Source organism: Colletes latitarsis, unplaced genomic scaffold (assembly GCF_051014445.1).
Source record: "Colletes latitarsis isolate SP2378_abdomen unplaced genomic scaffold, iyColLati1 scaffold0024, whole genome shotgun sequence".
NCBI classification, from domain to species: Eukaryota; Metazoa; Arthropoda; class Insecta; order Hymenoptera; family Colletidae; genus Colletes; species Colletes latitarsis.
In genome coordinates, this window is record NW_027488374.1 from 7267224 (window position 1) to 7292747 (window position 25524).

Below are 25524 nucleotides of genomic sequence, written 5' to 3' on the forward strand. Positions count from 1 at the left end.
ACCATATTACTACGTGATCCAAACCAGAAAAAGCCCAGAATCTGTCCATCAAGTATGAGAAATGTGCGAAAGTACGAGCCTGATGAGAGCAAATCCCTGACCTAACCTAGACATAACATGCGTTATCCTCCAAAATATTGTGCGAAACCAGGTTTAATGGACTGATTCAGTGTGGTACCACATTACTACGTGATCCAAACCAGAAAAAACCCAGGATCCGTTCAACAAGAATGTGAAGAATGCGCAAGTATGAGCCTGATGAGAACAAATCCCAGACCTAACCGAGACATAACATGAATTATTCTCTAAAATATTAATCGAAACCAGGTTTAATGGCCTGCTTCAGTGTGGTACCACATTACTACGTGATCCAAACCAGAAAAAAACCGAGTATCTGTTCAACATGTATGTGAAGAATGCGAAAGTATGTGTCTGATGAGGGCAAATCCCAGGCCTATCTCAGACCTAACTTGAGTTATCCTATAAAATATTGATCGATACCAGGTTTAATTGACTGTTTCAGTGTGGTACCACATTTCTACGTGATCCAAACCAGAAAAAACCTAGGATCTGTTCAACAGGTATGCGAAGAATGCGAAAGTATGAGTCTGATGAGGGCAAATCCCTTGCCTAACCTAGACATAACATGCGTTATCCTCAAAAATATTGATCGAAACCAGGTTCAGTGGACTGCCTCAGTGTGGTACCACATTACTACGCGATCCAAACCAGAAAAAACCCAGAATCTGTTCAACAAGTATGTGAAAAATGCGAAAGCATGAGCCTGATGAGGGCAAATCCCAGACCTATCCCAGACATATCTTGCGTTATCCTGTAAAATATTGATCGAAACCAGGTTTAATGGACTGCTTCAGTGTGGTACCACATTACTACGTGATCCAATCCAGAGATAGCACCGGATATAGCCATGAAGTATTAGAAATATGCGAAAAAACGAGTCTGATGGGGGCAAATCCCAGGCCTAACCTAGACATAACATGCGTTATCCTCTAAAATAGTGATCGAAGCCTGGTTTAATCGACTGTCTCAGTGTGGTAGTACATTACTACGTGATCCAATCCAGAAAAAGCCCAGGATCTAGCCATCAGGTATAAGAAATATGCGAACGAATGAGCCTGATGAGAGCAAATCCCAGACCTAACCTAGACCTAACATGTGTTATCCTCTAAAATAATAATCGAAACCAGGTTTAATGGTCTGCTTCAGTGAGGTACCACATTACTACATGATCGAAACCAGAAAAAACCCAGGATCTGTTTAACAAGTATGTGAAGTATGCGAAAGTATGAGTCTGATGAGGGCAAATCCCTGGCCTAACCTAGACCAAACATGCGTTATCCTCAAAAATATTGATCGAAACCAGGTTTAATGGACTGTTTCAGTGTGGTACCACATTACTACGTGATCCAATCCCGAAATAGCCCAGGATCTAGCCATGAAGTATTAGAAATATGCGGAAGTATGAGCCTGATGAGGGCAAATCCTAGACCTTACCCAGACCTGACATGCGTTATCCTCTAAAATATTGATCGAAACCAGGTTTAATTGACTGTTTTAGTGTGGTACCACATTACTACGTGATCCACACCAGAAAAAAACCCAGGATCTGTTCAACAAGTATGTGAAGTATGCGAAAGTATGAGTCTGATGAGGGCAAATCCCTTGCCTAACCTAGACATAACATGCGTTATCCTCAAAGATATTGATCGAAACCAGGTTTAGTGGACTGCCTCAGTGTGGTACCACATTACTACGCGATCCAAACCAGAAAAAACCCAGAATCTGTTCAACAAGTATGTGAAAAATGCGAAAGCATGAGCCTGATGAGGGCAAATCCCAGACCTATCCCAGACATATCTTGTGTTTTCCTCTAAAATATTGATCGAAACCAGGTTTAATTGACTGCTTTAGTGTGGTACCACATTACTACGTGATCCAAAGCAGAAGAATCCCTGGATCAGGTCAACATGTATGTTAAAACTGCGAAAGTATGACCCTGATGAGGGCAAATCCCAGGCCTAGCCTAGACCTAACATGCGTTATCCTCTAATATATTGATCGAAACCAGGTTTAATTGACTGTTTCAGTGTGGTACCACATTACTACGTGGTCCACACCAGAAAAAAACCCAGGATGTGTTCAACAAGTATGTGAAGTATGCGAAAGTATGAGTCTGATGAGGGCAAATCCCTTGCCTAACCTAGACATAACATGCGTTATCCTCAAAAATATTGATCGAAACCAGGTTTAGTGGACTGTTTCAGTGTGGTACCACATTACTACGTGATCCAAACCAGAAAAAACCCAGAATCTGTTCAACAAGTATGTGTAAATCGCGAAAGTATGAGTCTGATGAGGGCAAATCCTAGACCTTACCGAGACCTAACATGCGTTATCCTCTAAAATATTGATCGAAACCAGGTTCAATGGACTGTTTCAGTGTGGTACCACATTACTACGTGATCCAATCCAGAAATAGCCCAGGATCTAGCCATGAAGTATGAGAAATATGCGAAAGTATGAGCCTGATGTGGGCAAATCCTAGACCTTACCCAGACCTAACATGCGTTATCCTCTAAAATATTGATCGAAACCAGGTTTAGTGGACTGTTTCAGTGTGGTACCACATTACTACGTGATCCAAACCATAAAAAAACCCAGAATCTGTTCAACAAGTATGTGAAAAACGCGAAAGTATGAGCCTGATGAGGGCAAATCCTAGACCAAACCCAGACCTAACATGCTTTATCCCCTAAAATATTTTCAAGACCTGGTTTAATTTAATGTTTCAGTGTGGTACCGCATTACTACGTGATCCAAACCAGAAAAAACCCAGGATCTGTTCAACAAGTATGTGAAAAACGCGAAAGTATGAGCCTGATGAGGGCAAATCCTAGACCAAACCCAGACCTAACATGCTTTATCCCCTAAAATATTTATCAAGACCTGGTTTAATTTAATGTTTCAATGTGGTACCGCATTACTACGTGATCCAAACCAGAAAAAACCCAGGATCTGTTCAACAAGTATGTGAAAAACGCGACAGTATGAGCCTGATGAGGGCAAATCCCAGACCTATCCCAGACATAACATGCGTTCTCCTCTAAAATATTGATCGATACCAGGTTTAATTGACTGTTTCAGTGTGGTACCACTTTGCTACGTGATCCAAAGCAGAAGAAACCATCGATCAGGTCAACATGTATGTTAAAACTGCGAAAGTATGACCCTGATGAGGGCAAATCCCAGAACTATCTCAGACCTAACTTAGGTTATCCTATAAAATATTGATCGAAACCGGGTTTAATGGACTGTTTCAGTGTGGCACCACTTTACTACGTGATCCAAAGCAGCAAAAACCCTCGATCAGGTCAACATGTATGTTAAAACTGCGAAAGTATGACCCTGATGAGGGCAAATCCCAGAACTATCTCAGACCTAACTTGGTGTTATCCTATAAAATATTGATCGAAACCAGGTTTAATGGACTGTTTCAGTGTGGTACCACTTTACTACGTGTTCCAAAGCAGCAAAAACCCTCGATCAGGTCAACATGTATGTTAAAACTGCGAAACTATGACCCTGATGAGGGCAAAACCCAGAACTATCCCAGACATAACTTGCGTTGTCCTCTAAAATATTGATCGAAGCCAGGTTTAATCGACTCTTTGAGTGAGGTGACACATTACTACGTGATCCAATCCAGAAATAGCCCAGGATCTAGCCATGAAGTATGAGGAATATGCGAAAGTATGGGCCTGATGAGGGCAAATCATTGACCTAACCCAGACCTAACATGCGTTATCCTCTAAAATATTGATCGAAACCAGGTTCAATGGACTGTTCCGGTGTGGTACCACATTACTACGTGATCGAAACCAGAAAAAACCCAGGATCTGTTCAACAAGTATGTGAAAAATGCGACAGTATGAGCCTGATGAGGGCAAATCCTACAACTAACCTAGACATAACTTTTTTTTTTTTTTTTTTTTTTTTTTTTTGTCGTGGGGAAAATCTTCGAAAGACTCCCTCCCACCTCCTTGGGGAGAGGTGGGAGGCGTGTGTGGGATTCCCCGCGCCCGTACAACGACAGGCGCGGGACCTACCCACTAAAAACCCCACGGTGACCCTTCGGCACGCTTTGGGAGGATACCGGGAATCGCTCGAAGCATTCTTCCGGTATCCTCCCCGTTCCCGCGCTTTCGCGTCCATCCCCCGGGGGGACAATCGGTCCCCCCAGTAGACACACTGCCTCATAGCGGCGGGACGGGGCCACTCCATCCCGCCGCTATCCGTCCCGGGGCCGCGTTTAGTGGCGGCTGCGAGCCCCAACTCGCAACCGCCCGCGACCCCGTTTCCATCCCTCGGCGGCCGGGCGTTCATGGCCGCACCAGACCGCCGAGGGTGCCTCCCCTTGCGTCGGACCGGTAGGGGAAGGCACTCCTACCCCCAACCGGTCCGACCCGGCGCCGCCTGGCGGGAGGAGGGTCCCCTCAGGACCCCCCTCCCAGCCTAGGTCATCCGCCACGCCGAGGCGGCCGCCCGCGACGCCTCGCGACCGGGCGACGACCTCGGGCCACCGCACGAGCGCGCGCTTCAGCACGCCGCTGAAGCTCGCGCTCCCTCCCCGCGGCCTCCTTCTGCAACATTACGTTCTCGCAGAAGGAGGCCACAGCCCTCCACTTCTCCTCGCTGCCGAGCATGGCGCGCACCACGCCCGGCAGCGAGACATCCCGCCCGACGACGCCGACCAGGACACGGCGCTCCCCCTCCCACGCGGGGCATACCTCCAGGGTATGATCCGCCGTGTCCTGCTCAGCGTCGCAGTGGCAGCAACGCGCCGTCGGCTCCTTCCCTATCCGGCACAGGTATCTTCCGAAGCTGCCATGCCCGGAAAATACCTGTGCCATCCGGTAGGTGAGGCTGCCATGGCCTCTGTCCAGCCACTCCTTCAGGAGTGGCCGAACAGCCCCGACAGTCCGGTGCCCCGCGGTTGGCAGAGCCAGCCGCTCCTGCCACGCGAGCAACACGGACTGCCGGGCCTGGCGCTTCAAATCGCCCCAAGCAGGTTCCCGCCCGCCCGGGACCGCCCCCACCCCCGCGCGACGGTCGACGCGGTGCCGGTACATCACCGCGTGCGACCGCGCGAGCAGGTCCATGGGCGGCATCCCCGCTAGAACCGTCGCCGCCTCATGTGACATGGTCCGATACCCGCGGACGACCCTGAGCGCCATGCGCCTCTGCACCCGACGCAGCATAGTCATGCTGCGCCGGGAGGCAGCCAGGTCGTCCGCCCAGACGGGGGCCCCGTATAGGGCCACCGACTGGACCATTGCCACATAGAGGCGACGAACTCGGCCCGCCGGGCCCCCCAGGTTGGGCAGGATCCGGCCCAGAGCCGCAACCATCCTTTCCAACCGGGGGACCAGGCAGCGGAAATGCTCCTCGAAACGCCAGTGGCTATCGAGGATCAGCCCCAGATACCTGATCTGGGGCTTCACCTCGATGTCAGCCCCACCCACCCGGATCAGAGGGGGTGGCGGATCCTGCCGAGGTGAATGAAACGCAATCACCTCGGTCTTATGCACCGCCACCGTCATCCCCATCCCCCTGATCAGGTCGACGACGCGTTGCGACCCCTCCTCCGCGCGACGCATGGCCCTCCCCCAGTGCGCCCCGACGGCCAGCACCAGTGTGTCATCCGCATAACACACCGTGCTGACGCCGTCGGGGAGACCTGGCCATCAACTTTGAGAAATATGCGAAAGTACGAGCCTGATGAGAGCAAGACCCAGACCTGACCTAGACCTAACATGCGTTATTCTCTAAAATATTGATCGAAACCAGGTTTAATGGACTGTTTCAGTGTGGTACCACATAACTACGTGATCCAAACCAGAAAAAACCCAGGATCTGTACAACAAGTATGTGAGGAATGCGAAAGTATGAGCCTCACGAGGGCAAGTCACAAACCTATCCCAGACATAACTTGCGTTATCCTCTAAAATATTGATGGAAACCAGGTTTAATCGACTGTTTCAGTGTGGTACCGCATAACTACGTGATCCAAACCAGAAAAATACCCAGGATCTCTTCAACAAGTATGTGAAGCACGCGAAAATATGACCCTGATGTGGGCAAATCACAGGACTAACCTAGACATAACATGCGTTATTCTCTAAAATATTGATCGAAACCAGGTTTAATCGACTGTTTCAGTGTGGTACCACATGACTACGTGATCCAAACCAGAAAAAAGTCAGGATCTGTTCAACAAGTATATGAAAAACGCGAAAGTATGAGCCTGATGAGCGCAAATCCCAGACATACCCCAGACCTAACATGCGTTATCCTCTAAAATATTGATCGAAACCATGTTTAATGGACTGTTTCAGTGTGGTACCACATTACTACGTGATCCAAACCAGAAACAAACGCAGGATCTGTACAACAAGTATGTGAAGAACGCGAAAATATGACCCTGGTGAGGGCAAATCCCAGGCCTAACCTAGACCTAACATGCGTTACCCTCAAAAATATTGATCGAAACCAGTGTTAATCGACTGTTTCAGTGTGGTACCACATTACTACGTGATCCAAACCAGAGAAAAACCCAGGATCTGTACAACAAGTATGTGAAGAATGCGAAAGTATGAGCCTGACGTGGGCAAATCCCAGACCTATCCCAGACATAACTTGCGCTATCCTCTAAGATATTGATCGAAACCAGGTTTAATCGACTGTTTCAGTGTGGTACCACATTACTACGTGATTCAAACCAGAAAAGACACAGGATCTGTTCAAGAAGTATGTGAAGAATGCGATAGTATGTGTCCGATGTAGGAAAATCCCAGGACTAACCTAGACCTAACATGCGTTACCCTCAAAGATATTGATCGAAACCAGGTTTGATCGTCTGTTTCAGTGTGGTACCACATTACTACGTGATCCAAACCAGAAAAAAACGCAGGATCTGTACAACAAGTATGTGAAGAACGCGAAAATATGACCCTGATGAGGGCAAATCCCAGGCCTAGCCTAGACCTAACATGCGTTATCCACTAAAATGTTGATCGAAACCAGGTTTAATGGACTGTTTCCGTGTGGTACCACATTACTACGTGATCCAAAGCAGAAAGAACCCAGGATCTGTTCAACAAGTATGTGAAAAACGCGAAAGTATGAGCCTGATGAGGGCAAATCCCAGACCTATCCTAGACCTAACATGAGTTATTCTCTAAAATATTGATCGAAACCAAGTTTAGTGGACTGTTTCTGTGTGGTACCACATTACTGCGTGATCCGAACCTGAAAAAACCCTGGATCTGTTCAACTAGTATGTGAAAAATACGAAAGTATGAGCCTGATGAGGGCAAATCCCAGACGTAACACAAACCTAACATGCGTTATCCTCTAAAATATCGATCGAAACCGGGTCTAATGGACTGTTTCAGTGTGGTACCACATTACTACGTGATCCAAACCAGAAAAAGCCAGGGATCTGTTAAACAAGTACGTGAAGAACGCGAAAATATGACCCTGATGAGGGCAAATCCCAGGCCTAACCTAGACATAACATGCGTTATCCTCTAATATATTGATCGAGACCAGGTTTAATGGCCTGTTTCAGTGTGGTACCCCACTACTACGGGATCGAAACCAGAAAAAGCCCAGAATCTGGTCGTTCAAGTATGAGAAATATGCGTAAGTACGAGCCTGATGGGAGCAAATCCCAGACCTAACCAAGACCTAACATGAGTTATTCTCAGAGATATTGACCGAAACCAGGTTTAATGGACTGTTTCAGTGTGGTACCACATTGGTACGTGATCCAAACCAGAGAAAAACCCAGGATCTGTTCAACTAGTATGTGAAAAATACGAAAGTATGAGCCGGATGAGGGCAAATCCCAGACGTAACACAAACCTAACATGCGTTATCCTCTAAAATATAGATCGAAACCGGGTTTATTGGACTGTTTCTGTGTGGTACCACATTGGTACGTGATCCAAACCAGAGAAAAACCCAGGGTCTGTTCAACAAGTATGTGGAGAATGCGAAAGTATGTGTCTGATGAGGGCATATCCCAGGCCTAACCTAGACATAACATGCGTTATCCTCTAAAACATTGATCGAAACCAGGTTTAATGGACTGTTTCAGTGTGGTACCCCACTACTACGGGATCGAAACCAGAAAAAGCCCAGAATCTGGTCATCAAGTATGAGAAATATGCGTAAGTACGAGCCTGATGAGAGCAAATCCCAGAACTATCGCAGACCTAACATGCGTTACCCTCAAAAATATTGATCGAAACCAGGTTTAATGGACTGTTTCAGTGTGGTACCACATTACTACGGGATCCAAACCAGAAAAAGCCCGGAATCTGGCCATCAAGAATGAGAAATATGCGAAAGTACGAGCCTGATGAGAGCAAATCCCAGACCTAACCTAGACCTAACATGAGTTATTCTCAGAGATATTGACCGAAACCAGGTTTAATGGACTGTTTCAGTGTGGTACCACATTGGTACGTGATCCAAACCAGAGAAAAACCCAGGATCTGTTCAACAAGTATGTGGAGAATGCGAAAGTATGTGTCTGATGAGGGCATATCCCAGGCCAAACCTAGACATAACTTGCGTTATCCTCTAAAACATTGATCGAAACCAGGTTTAATGGACTCTTTCAGTGTGGTACCAAATTACTACGTGATCCAAACCAGAAAAAACCTAGGATCCGTTCAACAAGTATGTGAAGAATGCGAAAGGATGTGTCTGATGAGGGAAAATCCCAGGCCTAACCTAGACCTAACATGCGTTACTCTCAAAAATATTGATCGAAACCAGGTTTAATCGACTGTTTCAGTGTGGTACCACATTACTACGTGATCCAAACCAGAGAGAAACCCAGAATCTGTACAACAAGTATGTGGAGAATGCGAAAATATGTGTCTGACGAGGGAAAATCCCAGGCCTAACCTAGACCTAACATGCGTTACCCTCAAAAATATTGATCGAAACCAGGTTTAATCGACTGTTTCAGTGTGGTACCACATTACTACGTGATCCAAACCAGAGAGAAACCCAGAATCTGTACAACAAGTACGTGGAGAATGCGAAAATATGTGTCTGATGAGGGAAAATCCCAGGCCTAACCTAGACCTAACATGCGTTATCCTATAAAATATTGATCGAAACCAGGCTTAATTGACTGTTTCAGTAAGGTACCACTTTGCAACGTGATCCAAACCAGATAAAGCCAGGGATCTGGCCATTAACTATGAGAAATATGCGAATGTATGAGCCTGACGAGGGCATATCCCAGAACTATCCCAGACTTAACTTGCGTTATCCTCTAAAATGTTGATCGAAACCAGGTTTAATCGATTGTTTCAGTGTGGTACCACATTACTACGTGATCCAAACCAGAAAAAGCCCAGAATCTGGCCATGAAGTATGAGAAATATGCGAAAGTATGAGCCTGCTCAGGGCAAATCCTAGACCTAACCCAGACCTAACATGCGTTATCCTCTAAAATGTTGATCGAAACCAGGTTTAATGGACTGTTTCAGTGTGTTACCACATTACTACGTGATCCAAACCAGAAAAAACCCAGGATCTGTTCAACAAGTATGTGGAGAATGCGAAAGTATGTGTCTGATGAGGGAAAATCCCAGGCCTAACCTAGACCTAACATGCGTTATCCTCAAAAATATTGATCGAAACCAGGTTTAATCGACTGTTCCGGTGTGGTACCACATTACTACGTGAACCACTCCAGAAAAAGCCCAGGATCTGGCCATCAAGTATGAGAAAGATGCGAAAGTATGAGCCTGCTGAGGGCAAATCCTAGACCTAACCAAGACCTAACATGCGTTATCCTCTAAAATATTGATCGAAACCAGGTTTAATGGACTGTTTCAGTGTGGTACCACATTACTACGTGATCCAAACCAGAAAAAGCCAGGGATCTGTTAAACAAGTATGTGAAGAACGCGAAAATATGACCCTGATGAGGGCAAATCCCAGGCCTAACCTAGACATAACATGCGTTATCCTCTAATACATTGATCGAAACCAGGTTTAATGGACTGTTTCAGTGTGGTACCACATTACTACGTGATTCAAACCAGAAAAGACACAGGATCTGTTCAAGAAGTATGTGAAGAATGCGATAGTATGTGTCCGATGTGGGAAAATCCCAGGACTAACCTAGACCTAACATGCGTTACCCTCAAAGATATTGATCGAAACCAGGTTTGATCGTCTGTTTCAGTGTGGTACCACATTACTACGTGATCCAAACCAGAAAAAAACGCAGGATCTGTACAACAAGTATGTGAAGAACGCGAAAATATGACCCTGATGAGGGCAAATCCCAGGCCTAGCCTAGACCTAACATGCGTTATCCACTAAAATGTTGATCGAAACCAGGTTTAATGGACTGTTTCCGTGTGGTACCACATTACTACGTGATCCAAAGCAGAAAGAACCCAGGATCTGTTCAACAAGTATGTGAAAAACGCGAAAGTATGAGCCTGATGAGGGCAAATCCCAGACCTATCCTAGACCTAACATGAGTTATTCTCTAAAATATTGATCGAAACCAAGTTTAGTGGACTGTTTCTGTGTGGTACCACATTACTGCGTGATCCGAACCTGAAAAAACCCTGGATCTGTTCAACTAGTATGTGAAAAATACGAAAGTATGAGCCTGATGAGGGCAAATCCCAGACGTAACACAAACCTAACATGCGTTATCCTCTAAAATATCGATCGAAACCGGGTCTAATGGACTGTTTCAGTGTGGTACCACATTACTACGTGATCCAAACCAGAAAAAGCCAGGGATCTGTTAAACAAGTACGTGAAGAACGCGAAAATATGACCCTGATGAGGGCAAATCCCAGGCCTAACCTAGACATAACATGCGTTATCCTCTAATATATTGATCGAGACCAGGTTTAATGGCCTGTTTCAGTGTGGTACCCCACTACTACGGGATCGAAACCAGAAAAAGCCCAGAATCTGGTCGTTCAAGTATGAGAAATATGCGTAAGTACGAGCCTGATGGGAGCAAATCCCAGACCTAACCAAGACCTAACATGAGTTATTCTCAGAGATATTGACCGAAACCAGGTTTAATGGACTGTTTCAGTGTGGTACCACATTGGTACGTGATCCAAACCAGAGAAAAACCCAGGATCTGTTCAACTAGTATGTGAAAAATACGAAAGTATGAGCCGGATGAGGGCAAATCCCAGACGTAACACAAACCTAACATGCGTTATCCTCTAAAATATAGATCGAAACCGGGTTTATTGGACTGTTTCTGTGTGGTACCACATTGGTACGTGATCCAAACCAGAGAAAAACCCAGGGTCTGTTCAACAAGTATGTGGAGAATGCGAAAGTATGTGTCTGATGAGGGCATATCCCAGGCCTAACCTAGACATAACATGCGTTATCCTCTAAAACATTGATCGAAACCAGGTTTAATGGACTGTTTCAGTGTGGTACCCCACTACTACGGGATCGAAACCAGAAAAAGCCCAGAATCTGGTCATCAAGTATGAGAAATATGCGTAAGTACGAGCCTGATGAGAGCAAATCCCAGAACTATCGCAGACCTAACATGCGTTACCCTCAAAAATATTGATCGAAACCAGGTTTAATGGACTGTTTCAGTGTGGTACCACATTACTACGGGATCCAAACCAGAAAAAGCCCGGAATCTGGCCATCAAGAATGAGAAATATGCGAAAGTACGAGCCTGATGAGAGCAAATCCCAGACCTAACCTAGACCTAACATGAGTTATTCTCAGAGATATTGACCGAAACCAGGTTTAATGGACTGTTTCAGTGTGGTACCACATTGGTACGTGATCCAAACCAGAGAAAAACCCAGGATCTGTTCAACAAGTATGTGGAGAATGCGAAAGTATGTGTCTGATGAGGGCATATCCCAGGCCAAACCTAGACATAACTTGCGTTATCCTCTAAAACATTGATCGAAACCAGGTTTAATGGACTCTTTCAGTGTGGTACCAAATTACTACGTGATCCAAACCAGAAAAAACCTAGGATCCGTTCAACAAGTATGTGAAGAATGCGAAAGGATGTGTCTGATGAGGGAAAATCCCAGGCCTAACCTAGACCTAACATGCGTTACTCTCAAAAATATTGATCGAAACCAGGTTTAATCGACTGTTTCAGTGTGGTACCACATTACTACGTGATCCAAACCAGAGAGAAACCCAGAATCTGTACAACAAGTATGTGGAGAATGCGAAAATATGTGTCTGACGAGGGAAAATCCCAGGCCTAACCTAGACCTAACATGCGTTACCCTCAAAAATATTGATCGAAACCAGGTTTAATCGACTGTTTCAGTGTGGTACCACATTACTACGTGATCCAAACCAGAGAGAAACCCAGAATCTGTACAACAAGTACGTGGAGAATGCGAAAATATGTGTCTGATGAGGGAAAATCCCAGGCCTAACCTAGACCTAACATGCGTTATCCTATAAAATATTGATCGAAACCAGGCTTAATTGACTGTTTCAGTAAGGTACCACTTTGCAACGTGATCCAAACCAGATAAAGCCAGGGATCTGGCCATTAACTATGAGAAATATGCGAATGTATGAGCCTGACGAGGGCATATCCCAGAACTATCCCAGACTTAACTTGCGTTATCCTCTAAAATGTTGATCGAAACCAGGTTTAATCGATTGTTTCAGTGTGGTACCACATTACTACGTGATCCAAACCAGAAAAAGCCCAGAATCTGGCCATGAAGTATGAGAAATATGCGAAAGTATGAGCCTGCTCAGGGCAAATCCTAGACCTAACCCAGACCTAACATGCGTTATCCTCTAAAATGTTGATCGAAACCAGGTTTAATGGACTGTTTCAGTGTGTTACCACATTACTACGTGATCCAAACCAGAAAAAACCCAGGATCTGTTCAACAAGTATGTGGAGAATGCGAAAGTATGTGTCTGATGAGGGAAAATCCCAGGCCTAACCTAGACCTAACATGCGTTATCCTCAAAAATATTGATCGAAACCAGGTTTAATCGACTGTTCCGGTGTGGTACCACATTACTACGTGAACCACTCCAGAAAAAGCCCAGGATCTGGCCATCAAGTATGAGAAAGATGCGAAAGTATGAGCCTGCTGAGGGCAAATCCTAGACCTAACCAAGACCTAACATGCGTTATCCTCTAAAATATTGATCGAAACCAGGTTTAATGGACTGTTTCAGTGTGGTACCACATTACTACGTGATCCAAACCAGAAAAAGCCAGGGATCTGTTAAACAAGTATGTGAAGAACGCGAAAATATGACCCTGATGAGGGCAAATCCCAGGCCTAACCTAGACATAACATGCGTTATCCTCTAATACATTGATCGAAACCAGGTTTAATGGACTGTTTCAGTGTGGTACCACATTACTACGTGATTCAAACCAGAAAAGACACAGGATCTGTTCAAGAAGTATGTGAAGAATGCGATAGTATGTGTCCGATGTGGGAAAATCCCAGGACTAACCTAGACCTAACATGCGTTACCCTCAAAGATATTGATAGAAACCAGGTTTGATCGTCTGTTTCAGTGTGGTACCACATTACTACGTGATCCAAACCAGAAAAAAACGCAGGATCTGTACATCAAGTATGTGAAGAACGCGAAAATATGACCCTGATGAGGGCAAATCCCAGGCCTAGCCTAGACCTAACATGCGTTATCCACTAAAATGTTGATCGAAACCAGGTTTAATGGACTGTTTCCGTGTGGTACCACATTACTACGTGATCCAAAGCAGAAAGAACCCAGGATCTGTTCAACAAGTATGTGAAAAACGCGAAAGTATGAGCCTGATGTGGGCAAATCCCAGACCTATCCTAGACCTAACATGAGTTATTCTCTAAAATATTGATCGAAACCAAGTTTAGTGGACTGTTTCTGTGTGGTACCACATTACTGCGTGATCCGAACCTGAAAAAACCCTGGATCTGTTCAACTAGTATGTGAAAAATACGAAAGTATGAGCCGGATGAGGGCAAATCCCAGACGTAACACAAACCTAACATGCGTTATCCTCTAAAATATCGATCGAAACCGGGTCTAATGGACTGTTTCAGTGTGGTACCACATTACTACGTGATCCAAACCAGAAAAAGCCAGGGATCTGTTAAACAAGTACGTGAAGAACGCGAAAATATGACCCTGATGAGGGCAAATCCCAGGCCTAACCTAGACATAACATGCGTTATCCTCTAATATATTGATCGAGACCAGGTTTAATGGACTGTTTCAGTGTGGTACCCCACTACTACGGGATCGAAACCAGAAAAAGCCCAGAATCTGGTCGTTCAAGTATGAGAAATATGCGTAAGTACGAGCCTGATGGGAGCAAATCCCAGACCTAACCAAGACCTAACATGCGTTATCCTCTAAAATATAGATCGAAACCGGGTTTATTGGACTGTTTCTGTGTGGTACCACATTGGTACGTGATCCAAACCAGAGAAAAACCCAGGGTCTGTTCAACAAGTATGTGGAGAATGCGAAAGTATGTGTCTGATGAGGGCATATCCCAGGCCTAACCTAGACATAACATGCGTTATCCTCTAAAACATTGATCGAAACCAGGTTTAATGGACTGTTTCAGTGTGGTACCCCACTACTACGGGATCGAAACCAGAAAAAGCCCAGAATCTGGTCATCAAGTATGAGAAATATGCGTAAGTACGAGCCTGATGGGAGCAAATCCCAGAACTATCGCAGACCTAACATGCGTTACCCTCAAAAATATTGATCGAAACCAGGTTTAATGGACTGTTTCAGTGTGGTACCACATTACTACGGGATCCAAACCAGAAAAAGCCCGGAATCTGGCCATCAAGAATGAGAAATATGCGAAAGTACGAGCCTGATGGGAGCAAATCCCAGACCTAACCTAGACCTAACATGAGTTATTCTCAGAGATATTGATCGAAACCAGGTTTAATGGACTGTTTCAGTGTGGTACCACATTGGTACGTGATCCAAACCAGAGAAAAACCCAGGATCTGTTCAACAAGTATGTGGAGAATGCGAAAATATGACCCTGATGAGGGCAAATCCCAGGCCTAGCCTAGACCTAACATGCGTTATCCACTAAAATGTTGATCGAAACCAGGTTTAATGGACTCTTTCAGTGTGGTACCAAATTACTACGTGATCCAAACCAGAAAAAACCTAGGATCCGTTCAACAAGTATGTGAAGAATGCGAAAGGATGTGTCTGATGAGGGAAAATCCCAGGCCTAACCTAGACCTAACATGCGTTATCCTCTAATACATTGATCGAAACCAGGTTTAATGGACTGTTTCAGTGTGGTACCACATTACTACGTGATTCAAACCAGAAAAGACACAGGATCTGTTCAAGAAGTATGTGAAGAATGCGATAGTATGTGTCCGATGTGGGAAAATCCCAGGACTAACCTAGACCTAACATGCGTTACCCTCAAAGATATTGATAGAAACCAGGTTTAATCGTCTGTTTCAGTGTGGTACCACATTACTACGTGATCCAAACCAGAAAAAAACGCAGGATCTGTACATCAAGTATGTGAAGAACGCGAAAATATGACCCTGATGAGGGCAGATCCCAGGCCTAGCCTAGACCTAACATGCGTTATCCACTAAAATGTTGATCGAAACCAGGTTTAATGGACTGTTTCCGTGTGGTACCACATTACTACGTGATCCAAAGCAGAAAGAACCCAGGATCTGTTCAACAAGTATGTGAAAAACGCGAAAGTATGAGCCTGATGAGGGCAAATCCCAGACCTATCCTAGACCTAACATGAGTTATTCTCTAAAATATTGATCGAAACCAAGTTTAGTGGACTGTTTCTGTGTGGCACCACATTACTGCGTGATCCGAACCTGAAAAAACCCTGGATCTGTTCAACTAGTATGTGAAAAATACGAAAGTATGAGCCGGATGAGGGCAAATCCCAGACGTAACACAAACCTAACATGCGTTATCCTCTAAAATATCGATCGAAACCGGGTCTAATGGACTGTTTCAGTGTGGTACCACATTACTACGTGATCCAAACCAGAAAAAGCCAGGGATCTGTTAAACAAGTACGTGAAGAACGCGAAAATATGACCCTGATGAGGGCAAATCCCAGGCCTAACCTAGACATAACATGCGTTATCCTCTAATATATTGATCGAGACCAGGTTTAATGGACTGTTTCAGTGTGGTACCCCACTACTACGGGATCGAAACCAGAAAAAGCCCAGAATCTGGTCGTTCAAGTATGAGAAATATGCGTAAGTACGAGCCTGATGGGAGCAAATCCCAGACCTAACCAAGACCTAACATGAGTTATTCTCAGAGATATTGACCGAAACCAGGTTTAATGGACTGTTTCAGTGTGGTACCACATTGGTACGTGATCCAAACCAGAGAAAAACCCAGGATCTGTTCAACTAGTATGTGAAAAATACGAAAGTATGAGCCGGATGAGGGCAAATCCCAGACGTAACACAAACCTAACATGCGTTATCCTCTAAAATATAGATCGAAACCGGGTTTATTGGACTGTTTCTGTGTGGTACCACATTGGTACGTGATCCAAACCAGAGAAAAACCCAGGGTCTGTTCAACAAGTATGTGGAGAATGCGAAAGTATGTGTCTGATGAGGGCATATCCCAGGCCTAACCTAGACATAACATGCGTTATCCTCTAAAACATTGATCGAAACCAGGTTTAATGGACTGTTTCAGTGTGGTACCCCACTACTACGGGATCGAAACCAGAAAAAGCCCAGAATCTGGTCATCAAGTATGAGAAATATGCGTAAGTACGAGCCTGATGAGAGCAAATCCCAGAACTATCGCAGACCTAACATGCGTTACCCTCAAAAATATTGATCGAAACCAGGTTTAATGGACTGTTTCAGTGTGGTACCACATTACTACGGGATCCAAACCAGAAAAAGCCCGGAATCTGGCCATCAAGAATGAGAAATATGCGAAAGTACGAGCCTGATGAGAGCAAATCCCAGACCTAACCTAGACCTAACATGAGTTATTCTCAGAGATATTGACCGAAACCAGGTTTAATGGACTGTTTCAGTGTGGTACCACATTGGTACGTGATCCAAACCAGAGAAAAACCCAGGATCTGTTCAACAAGTATGTGGAGAATGCGAAAGTATGTGTCTGATGAGGGCATATCCCAGGCCAAACCTAGACATAACTTGCGTTATCCTCTAAAACATTGATCGAAACCAGGTTTAATGGACTCTTTCAGTGTGGTACCAAATTACTACGTGATCCAAACCAGAAAAAACCTAGGATCCGTTCAACAAGTATGTGAAGAATGCGAAAGGATGTGTCTGATGAGGGAAAATCCCAGGCCTAACCTAGACCTAACATGCGTTACTCTCAAAAATATTGATCGAAACCAGGTTTAATCGACTGTTTCAGTGTGGTACCACATTACTACGTGATCCAAACCAGAGAGAAACCCAGAATCTGTACAACAAGTATGTGGAGAATGCGAAAATATGTGTCTGACGAGGGAAAATCCCAGGCCTAACCTAGACCTAACATGCGTTACCCTCAAAAATATTGATCGAAACCAGGTTTAATCGACTGTTTCAGTGTGGTACCACATTACTACGTGATCCAAACCAGAGAGAAACCCAGAATCTGTACAACAAGTACGTGGAGAATGCGAAAATATGTGTCTGATGAGGGAAAATCCCAGGCCTAACCTAGACCTAACATGCGTTATCCTATAAAATATTGATCGAAACCAGGCTTAATTGACTGTTTCAGTAAGGTACCACTTTGCAACGTGATCCAAACCAGATAAAGCCAGGGATCTGGCCATTAACTATGAGAAATATGCGAATGTATGAGCCTGACGAGGGCATATCCCAGAACTATCCCAGACTTAACTTGCGTTATCCTCTAAAATGTTGATCGAAACCAGGTTTAATCGATTGTTTCAGTGTGGTACCACATTACTACGTGATCCAAACCAGAAAAAGCCCAGAATCTGGCCATGAAGTATGAGAAATATGCGAAAGTATGAGCCTGCTCAGGGCAAATCCTAGACCTAACCCAGACCTAACATGCGTTATCCTCTAAAATGTTGATCGAAACCAGGTTTAATGGACTGTTTCAGTGTGTTACCACATTACTACGTGATCCAAACCAGAAAAAACCCAGGATCTGTTCAACAAGTATGTGGAGAATGCGAAAGTATGTGTCTGATGAGGGAAATTCCCAGGCCTAACCTAGACCTAACATGCGTTATCCTCAAAAATATTGATCGAAACCAGGTTTAATCGACTGTTCCGGTGTGGTACCACATTACTACGTGAACCACTCCAGAAAAAGCCCAGGATCTGGCCATCAAGTATGAGAAAGATGCGAAAGTATGAGCCTGCTGAGGGCAAATCCTAGACCTAACCAAGACCTAACATGCGTTATCCTCTAAAATATTGATCGAAACCAGGTTTAATGGACTGTTTCAGTGTGGTACCACATTACTACGTGATCCAAACCAGAAAAAGCCAGGGATCTGTTAAACAAGTATGTGAAGAACGCGAAAATATGACCCTGATGAGGGCAAATCCCAGGCCTAACCTAGACATAACATGCGTTATCCTCTAATACATTGATCGAAACCAGGTTTAATGGACTGTTTCAGTGTGGTACCACATTACTACGTGATTCAAACCAGAAAAGACACAGGATCTGTTCAAGAAGTATGTGAAGAATGCGATAGTATGTGTCCGATGTGGGAAAATCCCAGGACTAACCTAGACCTAACATGCGTTACCCTCAAAGATATTGATAGAAACCAGGTTTGATCGTCTGTTTCAGTGTGGTACCACATTACTACGTGATCCAAACCAGAAAAAAACGCAGGATCTGTACATCAAGTATGTGAAGAACGCGAAAATATGACCCTGATGAGGGCAAATCCCAGGCCTAGCCTAGACCTAACATGCGTTATCCACTAAAATGTTGATCGAAACCAGGTTTAATGGACTGTTTCCGTGTGGTACCACATTACTACGTGATCCAAAGCAGAAAGAACCCAGGATCTGTTCAACAAGTATGTGAAAAACGCGAAAGTATGAGCCTGATGTGGGCAAATCCCAGACCTATCCTAGACCTAACATGAGTTATTCTCTAAAATATTGATCGAAACCAAGTTTAGTGGACTGTTTCTGTGTGGTACCACATTACTGCGTGATCCGAACCTGAAAAAACCCTGGATCTGTTCAACTAGTATGTGAAAAATACGAAAGTATGAGCCGGATGAGGGCAAATCCCAGACGTAACACAAACCTAACATGCGTTATCCTCTAAAATATCGATCGAAACCGGGTCTAATGGACTGTTTCAGTGTGGTACCACATTACTACGTGATCCAAACCAGAAAAAGCCAGGGATCTGTTAAACAAGTACGTGAAGAACGCGAAAATATGACCCTGATGAGGGCAAATCCCAGGCCTAACCTAGACATAACATGCGTTATCCTCTAATATATTGATCGAGACCAGGTTTAATGGACTGTTTCAGTGTGGTACCCCACTACTACGGGATCGAAACCAGAAAAAGCCCAGAATCTGGTCGTTCAAGTATAAGAAATATGCGTAAGTACGAGCCTGATGGGAGCAAATCCCAGACCTAACCAAGACCTAACATGCGTTATCCTCTAAAATATAGATCGAAACCGGGTTTATTGGACTGTTTCTGTGTGGTACCACATTGGTACGTGATCCAAACCAGAGAAAAACCCAGGGTCTGTTCAACAAGTATGTGGAGAATGCGAAAGTATGTGTCTGATGAGGGCATATCCCAGGCCTAACCTAGACATAACATGCGTTATCCTCTAAAACATTGATCGAAACCAGGTTTAATGGACTGTTTCAGTGTGGTACCCCACTACTACGGGATCGAAACCAGAAAAAGCCCAGAATCTGGTCATCAAGTATGAGAAATATGCGTAAGTACGAGCCTGATGGGAGCAAATCCCAGAACTATCGCAGACCTAACATGCGTTACCCTCAAAAATATTGATCGAAACCAGGTTTAATGGACTGTTTCAGTGTGGTACCACATTACTACGGGATCCAAACCAGAAAAAGCCCGGAATCTGGCCATCAAGAATGAGAAATATGCGAAAGTACGAGCCTGATGGGAGCAAATCCCAGACCTAACCTAGACCTAACATGAGTTATTCTCAGAGATATTGATCGAAACCAGGTTTAATGGACTGTTTCAGTGTGGTACCACATTGGTACGTGATCCAAACCAGAGAAAAACCCAGGATCTGTTCAACAAGTATGTGGAGAATGCGAAAGTATGTGTCTGATGAGGGCATATCCCAGGCCTAACCTAGACATAACATGCGTTATCCTCTAAAACATTGATCGAAACCAGGTTTAATGGACTCTTTCAGTGTGGTACCAAATTACTACGTGATCCAAACCAGAAAAAACCTAGGATCCGTTCAACAAGTATGTGAAGAATGCGAAAGGATGTGTCTGATGAGGGAAAATCCCAGGCCTAACCTAGACCTAACATGCGTTATCCTCTAATACATTGATCGAAACCAGGTTTAATGGACTGTTTCAGTGTGGTACCACATTACTACGTGATTCAAACCAGAAAAGACACAGGATCTGTTCAAGAAGTATGTGAAGAATGCGATAGTATGTGTCCGATGTGGGAAAATCCCAGGACTAACCTAGACCTAACATGCGTTACCCTCAAAGATATTGATAGAAACCAGGTTTAATCGTCTGTTTCAGTGTGGTACCACATTACTACGTGATCCAAACCAGAAAAAAACGCAGGATCTGTACATCAAGTATGTGAAGAACGCGAAAATATGACCCTGATGAGGGCAGATCCCAGGCCTAGCCTAGACCTAACATGCGTTATCCACTAAAATGTTGATCGAAACCAGGTTTAATGGACTGTTTCCGTGTGGTACCACATTACTACGTGATCCAAAGCAGAAAGAACCCAGGATCTGTTCAACAAGTATGTGAAAAACGCGAAAGTATGAGCCTGATGAGGGCAAATCCCAGACCTATCCTAGACCTAACATGAGTTATTCTCTAAAATATTGATCGAAACCAAGTTTAGTGGACTGTTTCTGTGTGGCACCACATTACTGCGTGATCCGAACCTGAAAAAACCCTGGATCTGTTCAACTAGTATGTGAAAAATACGAAAGTATGAGCCGGATGAGGGCAAATCCCAGACGTAACACAAACCTAACATGCGTTATCCTCTAAAATATCGATCGAAACCGGGTCTAATGGACTGTTTCAGTGTGGTACCACATTACTACGTGATCCAAACCAGAAAAAGCCAGGGATCTGTTAAACAAGTACGTGAAGAACGCGAAAATATGACCCTGATGAGGGCAAATCCCAGGCCTAACCTAGACATAACATGCGTTATCCTCTAATATATTGATCGAGACCAGGTTTAATGGACTGTTTCAGTGTGGTACCCCACTACTACGGGATCGAAACCAGAAAAAGCCCAGAATCTGGTCGTTCAAGTATGAGAAATATGCGTAAGTACGAGCCTGATGGGAGCAAATCCCAGACCTAACCAAGACCTAACATGAGTTATTCTCAGAGATATTGACCGAAACCAGGTTTAATGGACTGTTTCAGTGTGGTACCACATTGGTACGTGATCCAAACCAGAGAAAAACCCAGGATCTGTTCAACTAGTATGTGAAAAATACGAAAGTATGAGCCGGATGAGGGCAAATCCCAGACGTAACACAAACCTAACATGCGTTATCCTCTAAAATATAGATCGAAACCGGGTTTATTGGACTGTTTCTGTGTGGTACCACATTGGTACGTGATCCAAACCAGAGAAAAACCCAGGGTCTGTTCAACAAGTATGTGGAGAATGCGAAAGTATGTGTCTGATGAGGGCATATCCCAGGCCTAACCTAGACATAACATGCGTTATCCTCTAAAACATTGATCGAAACCAGGTTTAATGGACTGTTTCAGTGTGGTACCCCACTACTACGGGATCGAAACCAGAAAAAGCCCAGAATCTGGTCATCAAGTATGAGAAATATGCGTAAGTACGAGCCTGATGAGAGCAAATCCCAGAACTATCGCAGACCTAACATGCGTTACCCTCAAAAATATTGATCGAAACCAGGTTTAATGGACTGTTTCAGTGTGGTACCACATTACTACGGGATCCAAACCAGAAAAAGCCCGGAATCTGGCCATCAAGAATGAGAAATATGCGAAAGTACGAGCCTGATGAGAGCAAATCCCAGACCTAACCTGGACCTAACATGAGTTATTCTCAGAGATATTGACCGAAACCAGGTTTAATGGACTGTTTCAGTGTGGTACCACATTGGTACGTGATCCAAACCAGAGAAAAACCCAGGATCTGTTCAACAAGTATGTGGAGAATGCGAAAGTATGTGTCTGATGAGGGCATATCCCAGGCCAAACCTAGACCTAACATGCGTTACCCTCAAAAATATTGATCGAAACCAGGTTTAATCGACTGTTTCAGTGTGGTACCACATTACTACGTGATCCAAACCAGAGAGAAACCCAGAATCTGTACAACAAGTATGTGGAGAATGCGAAAATATGTGTCTGACGAGGGAAAATCCCAGGCCTAACCTAGACCTAACATGCGTTACCCTCAAAAATATTGATCGAAACCAGGTTTAATCGACTGTTTCAGTGTGGTACCACATTACTACGTGATCCAAACCAGAGAGAAACCCAGAATCTGTACAACAAGTACGTGGAGAATGCGAAAATATGTGTCTGATGAGGGAAAATCCCAGGCCTAACCTAGACCTAACATGCGTTATCCTATAAAATATTGATCGAAACCAGGCTTAATTGACTGTTTCAGTAAGGTACCACTTTGCAACGTGATCCAAACCAGATAAAGCCAGGGATCTGGCCATTAACTATGAGAAATATGCGAATGTATGAGCCTGACGAGGGCATATCCCAGAACTATCCCAGACTTAACTTGCGTTATCCTCTAAAATGTTGATCGAAACCAGGTTTAATCGATTGTTTCAGTGTGGTACCACATTACTACGTGATCCAAACCAGAAAAAGCCCAGAATCTGGCCATGAAGTATGAGAAATATGCGAAAGTATGAGCCTGCTGAGGGCAAATCCTAGACGTAACCCAGACCTAACATGCGTTCACCTCTAAAATATTTATCAACACCAGGTCTATTTGAATGTCACAGTGTGGTACCGCATTACTACGTGATCCAATCCAGAAAAAACCCAGGATCTGTTCAACAAGTATGTGAAAAACGCGAACGTATGAGCCTGATGAGGGCAAATCTCAGTACTATCCCAGACAGAACTTGCGTTATCCTCTAAAATATTGAACGACCCCAGGTTAAATGGACCGTTTCAGTGTGGTACCACATTACTACGTGATCCAATCCAGAAAAAGCCCAGGATCTAGCAATCAAGTATGAGAAATATGCAAAAGTATGAGCCTGCTCAGGGCAAATCCTAGACCTAACCCAGACCTAACATGCGTTATCCTCTAAAATGTTGATCGAAACCAGGTTTAATGGACTGTTTCAGTGTGGTACCACATTACTACGTGATCCAAACCAGAAAAAACCCAGGATCTGTTCAACAAGTATGTGGAGAATGCGAAAGTATGTGTCTGATGAGGGAAAATCCCAGGCCTAAGCTAGACCTAACATGCGTTATCCTCAAAAATATTGATCGAAACCAGGTTTAATCGACTGTTCCGGTGTGGTACCACATTACTACGTGAACCACTCCAGAAAAAGCCCAGGATCTGGCCATCAAGTATGAGAAAGATGCGAAAGTATGAGCCTGCTGAGGGCAAATCCTAGACCTAACCAAGACCTAACATGCGTTATCCTCTAAAATATTGATCGAAACCAGGTTTAATGGACTGTTTCAGTGTGGTACCACATTACTACGTGATCCAAACCAGAAAAAGCCAGGGATCTGTTAAACAAGTATGTGAAGAACGCGAAAATATGACCCTGATGAGGGCAAATCCCAGGCCTAACCTAGACATAACATGCGTTATCCTCTAATACATTGATCGAAACCAGGTTTAATGGACTGTTTCAGTGTGGTACCACATTACTACGTGATTCAAACCAGAAAAGACACAGGATCTGTTCAAGAAGTATGTGAAGAATGCGATAGTATGTGTCCGATGTGGGAAAATCCCAGGACTAACCTAGACCTAACATGCGTTACCCTCAAAGATATTGATAGAAACCAGGTTTGATCGTCTGTTTCAGTGTGGTACCACATTACTACGTGATCCAAACCAGAAAAAAACGCAGGATCTGTACATCAAGTATGTGAAGAACGCGAAAATATGACCCTGATGAGGGCAAATCCCAGGCCTAGCCTAGACCTAACATGCGTTATCCACTAAAATGTTGATCGAAACCAGGTTTAATGGACTGTTTCCGTGTGGTACCACATTACTACGTGATCCAAAGCAGAAAGAACCCAGGATCTGTTCAACAAGTATGTGAAAAACGCGAAAGTATGAGCCTGATGTGGGCAAATCCCAGACCTATCCTAGACCTAACATGAGTTATTCTCTAAAATATTGATCGAAACCAAGTTTAGTGGACTGTTTCTGTGTGGTACCACATTACTGCGTGATCCGAACCTGAAAAAACCCTGGATCTGTTCAACTAGTATGTGAAAAATACGAAAGTATGAGCCGGATGAGGGCAAATCCCAGACGTAACACAAACCTAACATGCGTTATCCTCTAAAATATCGATCGAAACCGGGTCTAATGGACTGTTTCAGTGTGGTACCACATTACTACGTGATCCAAACCAGAAAAAGCCAGGGATCTGTTAAACAAGTACGTGAAGAACGCGAAAATATGACCCTGATGAGGGCAAATCCCAGGCCTAACCTAGACATAACATGCGTTATCCTCTAATATATTGATCGAGACCAGGTTTAATGGACTGTTTCAGTGTGGTACCCCACTACTACGGGATCGAAACCAGAAAAAGCCCAGAATCTGGTCGTTCAAGTATGAGAAATATGCGTAAGTACGAGCCTGATGGGAGCAAATCCCAGACCTAACCAAGACCTAACATGCGTTATCCTCTAAAATATAGATCGAAACCGGGTTTATTGGACTGTTTCTGTGTGGTACCACATTGGTACGTGATCCAAACCAGAGAAAAACCCAGGGTCTGTTCAACAAGTATGTGGAGAATGCGAAAGTATGTGTCTGATGAGGGCATATCCCAGGCCTAACCTAGACATAACATGCGTTATCCTCTAAAACATTGATCGAAACCAGGTTTAATGGACTGTTTCAGTGTGGTACCCCACTACTACGGGATCGAAACCAGAAAAAGCCCAGAATCTGGTCATCAAG